We start from the raw sequence: 7,842 nt of genomic DNA, 5'->3' as shown, positions 1-7,842 counted from the left end.
CGGCCAGTCTTGAGCTGTTTCATTTCCAAAAGATCATTTTTAATGAGTACAGAGACTCAGTGCATAATTGGTTCCATAGGCTGTCTTTCTGGCTCTGAGCTAGGAGAATTACTGCAGGCTTGCGTAGTATTTCCTTTTGAGAAAAGAGGTAACCTATCTTTTCCAAATCAGAAAGGGAAGGTGCATTCAACTATCTTGGTATAAAGGCAGGAGGGGTAAGCTCCTTGCCGGGGAGAAGTAGTGACCACAGGCTGTACAAGCAGCTTTTTGCTCACCTCCCTGGAGACAAAGGGACTCCCTTTGTCACCTCCCGACTCCCGCAAAGAGTGGCACACGACTGAGAACTGAACTGAACTGAACTGGAGACAGGGGGCTTCCCTCAGTGGTTCAGTGATAAAGAATCCACCTGCGCTGTGGAAGATGCAGGTTCAGTCCCTGGATTGGGATGACCCCCTGGAGGAGGGCATAGCATCCCACCACCTGTACTCTTGTAGGGAAAATTCCATGCAGAGAGGAGCCTGGCGGGCTACAGTCCACAGGCTTGCAAAGGGTCAGACTGAGCAACTAAGCATGAACTGGAGATAGGACATCTTCCCTCCTCTGGGAAATTCTAGCAGAAGGTCCTCAGTAGGAGAGGGGCTAAGATCAGAATGAGAAATATTTGAGTTTTGCTTAATAATATTTTAAGTAGGAAATAAAACGCACTTTATTGGAAAAATTCGTCTGGTTTTCTGCTGGTAGACGTTTGTCTCCGGCAGTTTTGGACTTTCATTCCCTACTGTATAAAAATAACCTGTTTACCAACCACAGCCTAACAAGGGAAAGGCACCTTTCCTCATTTGGGGCCATGAACATTCCTAAATCAAAAATACACACATAGAATTTGTTTGTTTAGAGAAAGTTCTGCAAGAATCCTCACTAATCTTAATGATTACTCCTGAGGGGCAGGGAGAGGACGACAGAGACTGAGGTCAATCAAAGTGAATTTGAGTCTTATCTGTAATTGTTCAATATTTTTTCCATCTTCACTTCTAATTTTTTAAATAAAAAAGGATGACAGAAAGTTGAGGAAAACAAGCTCCCTGGTGGCCTAGTGGTTAGGATGCTGGGTTTTTCACTGCCATGGCCCAGTTTCAACTCCTGATCAGGAAACTGAGATCCCAAAAGCCATGTGGCACCACCAAAAAAAAAAAAAAAAAATTTTTTTTAATTGGCAAATTTTGAGGGACTTCCCTGGTGGCCCAGTGAGCCGGGGTTCAATCTCTGGCTGGGAACTAAGATCTCACAAGCTGTGTGGCCAAAATAAAAATTAAGTTGGGGAAAACAACATTTAGAAATAATATTATTTTTGCTTATTTACAACACAGAAGATCTCTCTTACTCTCACTAAAACATTAATATATAATGAAATCTTATACAATATAACAATATTTAGCAATAATATATTTAGTAAGAGCAATGGGATTTAAATTGTTTCATTATTTTTTTAAATCCTGCTACAATATTTTATATAGAGTAACTAGGAACTCTAGATCTAAGTTCAAATATTTGGTTTTAATGCCTGACCCAGATGGAAACAGGTGCCCTAAGTCAAACTGTTTCAGGTACATTTTCTGATTTTGAATCTCAAGTTCAAATGCCATGCCTGGGTGCCAAGGGCACTTCCCTTCAGAGTGGTTTCGAAGTTGATTTTATCAGGTGTCTTATTTGCATATGTATATGAATATATAAATGTATTTTTAAGATTTATATTGTGAGCTGTACCAAATATACAAAATAATGTACAGAAATCACATGAAAACCCATGCTGAGACCAGGACTTCCCCATGAAACGTAGATGTTTCCTGATCATACCCTTTTTCCCCGGCAGGGGGCGCAGTGTCTCGCACTCCCTTGCTTTTCCTTCGAGCTTTACCTCCTATGTGTGTATGTATCCTAACAACAAAACTTAGTCTTGCCTGGTTTTATACCTCATATATATGGAGTCTTATCATGTTCCTTTCTGTGTCTTGGTTCTCTCACTCAATATCGCTCAGTATTACAGTTTTGCTTATTTGTTTGCTTGTTTTTTTGCAGTAAAATATACATAACATAAAATTAACTTTATTTCTTGGCTGCACAGCTTATGGGATCTCAGTTCCCCGACCAGGGATCCAGCCCACTGCAATATAAGTACGGATTCCTAACCACTAGACCGTCAGGGAGTTTCCTAAAATTGACCATTAGAAGCATTTTTAAGCATATGATACACTGGCATTAAGGAATGCATTCACATTGTCATTCAATATTATATTTTTAAGACTCAACCATATTATTGATGTGACTTCATGCAGGTCACTCATTTCCATTCCTTGAAAGTATTCCCTTAGGTGAATATTCTGTTAGGGGAATCTATCATTTATTAATCATCTATTATTCAAGTAAAACTCATTTATTATTCAATCACTTATAGCCTGATGGGTTCTTTTCTTTTTCTTTTGCTATTACCCATAGTAGTGCTTGAAAATTCTGGCATGTATCTCCTGGAGCATATGTACAAGAATCTTTAGTGCATTTAATTTCTGGTGGAATTGACAGATTTCACTGGTTTAATTTTCTATAAAGAGATACTATGAATATATTCATATATGAATGCATATGAATATGAATACCTATGAATTTTCTATAAAGAGATGCTATGAATATATTCACATGGCAGGCTACAATCCACAGGGTCGCAGAGTCGGACACAACTGAAGTGACTTAGCACACAGCACACATAAATATATTACGCTTGTAATTAAACTTCAATTTAGGGAAAGAAAAGTAAAGAAAGAAACTGAGGTGCTTTCAAAGAGCAAAAAGGCAGAGAACAGTGTCTGTGAAAGGGCCAGCAGAAAGGTTCAGGGAAAGTAGCTGGGCAAGTCTGCAGGCTGAGAGTATCTGCCTACGAGAATTCAGCCCAGCATGTGCGCGGAACAGTACATGCTGGCTCTGTAAATGCTACCGTCAGCAGTAGGCAGGGGTTCAGGGCACCTGTACGACCTCCTGACTCTGCCACAAAGAACTAGTCATCCTGCCTCTTGGGTCCATGGTTCTGATGTCTGTAACATAAGGGGATGGACACACAGGATCAGAAACCTCTTTCAACTTCCCTGGTGATCCAGCAATTGAGAGTCCGAACTTCCTTCCACTGTAGGGGGTGTGGGTTGGATCCTTGGTGGGGGAATTAAGATCCCACATCCCATGCAGCCAAAAAAGGAAAAGAAAAAGAAACCTCCCTTCCAGCTCTGCTAGTCTGGGAGCCTAAGCAGGTTGGAACATTAAGGTAGCTCTCTTTGCTCACGCTTAATCATGTCCAAATCTTTGCGACCCCATGGACTGTGGCCCTCCGTGCTCTGTCCATAGGATTTCCCAGGCAAGAATACTGGAGTGGGTTGCCATTTCCTACCCCAAGGGATCGAACCCACGTCTCCTGTGTCTCCTGCATTGGCAGGCAGAATTTTTACCACTGAGCCATCGGAGAAGGTTGGAGTAGTAAGACAGGGGCTCATCTCTAGCGGTTCTAAGCAGAAGTTAGAAGGAATGGGCCTGGGCCCCTGATGAAAGAACTCTGCCTTCCCAGGATCTAAAACAGGATAAAGACAAGGATTGAGCCCAACCTTAGCGAGGTTAGGAATATCCCTGGGAGAAGGGAACGGTACCCACTCCAGTATCCTGGCCCAGAGAATTCCATAGACTGTATAGTCCATGGGGGTGGCAAAGAGGTGGACATGACTGAGCCAGTTTCACTTTTAGGAGCCATGTGGTGGTAACCGTTTAACAGCAGCTCTCTCGGTTTGTAGCATTTTCTGGCTTATGTGGTTGTGAGTACTCCCACGGCGGCCAGTTTCAAGCTACTAACGCGTAGCGAGCTCACAAGATTCTTGACAATTTAACAGTCGGGCTTTGACTGGACAGTGCTGGCTGGCTGCAGCACATAACTGGGAGGTGAACTGGCCGTGAGAGGTAAAGGCTCAGCTGACAGGCCAGGAGTGGGGAACGAAGGCAAGTTACTGACAAGGCTCACCGTGCTGCTAGACTCAGTGACAGCTTGGGGAAATCACAGAGCTGCCGAGACTGGTGTGTGTACAGTCGTCACTCATTTGGGTGGGCAAGAGAAACCAGGAAATGCCAGGGTGCAGGAGCCCACAGGGAGGGGAAGTGGCTGCTACCTCCTTGTAGCATCGCTTTTTTGCATAACAAGAGCCATCTGAGTGTACCACGTGGAACACATATACCACTCCAAATAGCTGGCTCATCCACTGAGTCTTCGTCTCTTTCACGCTCCTTCGGTTCATTCCCAGGTTAAAGGGTTGTTCTCTCAATCCTGTGTCTTGGGACTCACAGCCTCAAACTCCAAGAAAGGAAGGGAAGGAATGAACACTTCTTGAGTGCACAAAGTGGGCAAGGCATTTCTTTCATATGCTGCTGTGCTCAGTCACTCAGTTGTGTCCAGCTCTTTGGGACCCCCTGGACTATAGTCAGCCAGGCTCTGTCATGTAATTTTCCTGGCAAGAATACTGGAGCAGGTTGCCATTTCCTACTCCAGGAGATCTTCCCAACCCAGGGATTGAACCCACATATCCTGCACCTCCTGCATTGCAGGTGGATTCCTTATCACTGTGCCACCTGGGAAGCCCCTTTCATTCATGTTGTTAAGATTAATTCTCCCAACATGACATTATCACCAAGCAGATGCAGACTCAGTTCAGAGAGGCTCCGGGACTCACCTGAGATGATCCAGGTAGTAACTGACAGAGATGCTCTTAGACCACCAGTCTGAGATTCTGAGACATACTTGCTTCACTTATCCTGGGATCCTCCTGTCAAGGTGGGTCTGGAGGATCCCAGACAGTGACGGATTTTCCTTTCTTGGGCTCCAGAATCACTGCAGATGTTGACTGTAGCCAAGAAATTAAAAGACACTTGCTCCTTGGAAGGAAAGTTATGATAAGCCTAGAGAGTGTGTTAAAAAGCGGAGACATCATCTTGTCAACAAAGGTTCGTATAGTCAAAGCTATGGTTTTTCCAGTAGCCATGTATGACTTTGAGAGTTGGACTGTAAAGAAAGCTGAGCACCGAAGAATTGAAGCTTTTGAACTGTGGTGTTGGAGAAGACTCTTGAGAGTCCCTTGGATTGAAAGGAGATCAAACCAGTCAATCCTAAAGGAAACCAGCCCTGAAAATGACTGATGCTAAAGCTGAACCTCCAATACTTTGGCCACCTGATGGGAAGAGCCGACTCATTGGAAAAGATCCTGATGCTGGGAAAGATTGAAGGCACAAGGAGAAGCAGGTGGCAGAGGATGAGATGGTTAGATAGCATCACCGACTCAATGGACCTGAATCTGACCAAACCCTCTGGAGATAGTAGAGGACAGAGGAACCTGGCATGCTACAGTCCATTGGGTCAAAAAGAGTCAGACATGACTTAGCAACTGAACAACAACAACTAGCCCACCTAGTAAATCTCGAACAAATGCCAGAGGATCTATATGCTGTCGTTTTCTGTGGCTGCTGTAACATATTACCACAAACTCAGTAGCTGAAAAGAATGCAAGTTTTACTATCGGAGTTCTGAAGGTTAAAAGCCAGAAATGGATATCACTTGGCTAAAATCGAAGTGTCACAGGCTATTTCTTTCTGGAGGCTCCGGGGGAGACTCTGTTCCCTTGATTTTTTGTCTTGTTTTTCCTTTCCTTTTTTATTATTTATTTATTTGGCTGAGTCAGGTCTTCGCTGTGGCACTTGGGCTCAGTATGCAGTCTTAGTTGTCCCGAGGCATGTGGGATATGGGATCTTAGTTCCCAGACCAGGGATCGAACCTGCATCCCCTGAATTATAAGGCAGATTTTTAACCACTGGGCCACCAGGGAAGTCCTGTCTTGCTCTTTCTAGTTTCTAGAGGCTTCTCACATTCAAAAGCCAGAATATCCAAATGCAATTTTACCTTGTACCCTCACGAGATCTAAAGATTCAGAAAAGCTTTAGACCTAACAGCCTTCTGCTTTTAGGTGGTTTGGGGGAAAATCCAAGATGGGCCTGTGTCCCCCATCCGGGGCCTGTGGCAGGGCAGAGGTATGGGAACACCCAGGAGCAGAGAGACAGGAACAAGGCTTCCGTTGAAAGAGGAAGCAGAAGCAGAGGTGACCTTCACATCCAACCCACAGGAATCCTTGCAAGTCCAGGGCACGGTTCTTCCCTCTCTAAGCGGGACCTGTCCTCACCAGAAGACACCAGAAGACACGGGGTGTCCTGTCTAGGGATATGGAGCAAGGGGAACCTCAGTTGATGGCCAAGCCTCCGCCCCTGCTCCAGATTACCTTCCCCAGAGTGATGAGAGTCATCAGAGGTGAAGGACTTCTGTCTCCGGAGATCCAAGAACGGGAGGGACCTTTCTGGGAAAAGATCATGCATCTCGGCACCAGCCGAGGGGTGGGGAGAAGCTGAATCCCCAAAGAGAAAGTGGTGGTGGAGGACTCAATGGGGAGAAGTCAGCAGGCTGCAGCCACAGGTGAGTGGAGAACAGGAAAGACTGTCCGGTCCAGAGCAAGATCCAGGACAGGCAAGGCCCACCGGAAGTTGGTGCAAATAGCGCAAAAGGCAGACGAAGTCACTCCATTCGTCCAGAGGAGCTGGGGCCAAAAGTCTGACTCCTGGCCAGGGGTTCTCCAGCAGAGCCAGGCAGACTCTGCTCCTGCCTCCCCGCCCCTCCCTACCGCCCCCAGAGAGTGAAGAGTAGAGGAAGAGACGGGCCTTGGCCCAGAGGAAAGAGGCCTCCTGTGCGGGAGCCCAGGGTCTAGTGGAGGCGGTTAGTTCTCAGCATCCTCAATTCCCTCTTTGGCAAGTTTCTCCCTAAAGGTCCCCAACTCCTCCTCGTTCTTCTCGTTCTCCATCCCTATATCTCTCTCTGAGGCTGCCTTAAAGTTTAAGACCAACAGGGAAGGGAATTGCCTAGTGGTCCAGTAGTTAGGGGGCTTCCCAGGTGGCGCTAGTGGTACAGAACAGTAAGATATGCAGGTTTGACCCCTGGGTCAGGAGGCTCCCCTGGAGGAGAGCATGGCAACCCACTCCAGTATTCTTGCCTGGAGAATCCCCGTGGATAGAGGAACCTGGCCAGCTACAGTCCACTTGACATGACTGAAGAGTTGGATGTGACTGAAGCAATTAGCAGGCACGCCAGTTGTTAGGACTCCTTGTTTTCAGTGCTGAGGCCCCAGGTTTCAATTCCTTATCTCAGAACTAAGATCTGGCAAAGCCATGCAGGAAAAAAAAAAGACCAACAGTGAAGATACAGACCATAATCTGGGAATGCAGGTACTGGTGGCAGCAGAATCCTCAGATCCCCAGGACTCTCTCGGGGGGGCGGGGGGGGGGGGAATTCAGGCACTTGGTTGGATATAGCCAATGGGATGGTTTTGCACAAGCACCTCTTCAGATCACACCCCTGTGTGGCTTCCCACTCGAGAGGACCCTCCTGAAGAGTAGAGGAGGCTGGGGAAAGGCAGGAGGATGGAAAAAATGAAGAGAAAGGAAACCGAAGAGTGAGACAGAGAACAGATCTGACAGAGGAGCCCACAGGGGTGTGAGGTTTCATGAGCAGAATGGAAAATGCAAAGACCCTGAGTGAAAAAAATAGCCTGGAGAAACCAGCCTGTGATCAATGTGCTCCTGGGACTCAAAGAGAGGAAAGTTCCACTGTTCTAACATCCCCAATCAGTCTTCCCAGGGGAGCCACAGGTAACAGGGATCAGCCTTTAATCCCAAGTGCCCTAAGCTGGGCGAGCAGACACTCCGGTGCTCCAGGACCAGCACAGCGGG

Source organism: Ovis canadensis, chromosome 3, assembly GCF_042477335.2.
Source record: "Ovis canadensis isolate MfBH-ARS-UI-01 breed Bighorn chromosome 3, ARS-UI_OviCan_v2, whole genome shotgun sequence".
In the NCBI taxonomy this organism is placed as follows: Eukaryota; Metazoa; Chordata; class Mammalia; order Artiodactyla; family Bovidae; genus Ovis; species Ovis canadensis.
Note: the sequence above shows the minus strand (reverse complement) of the source record.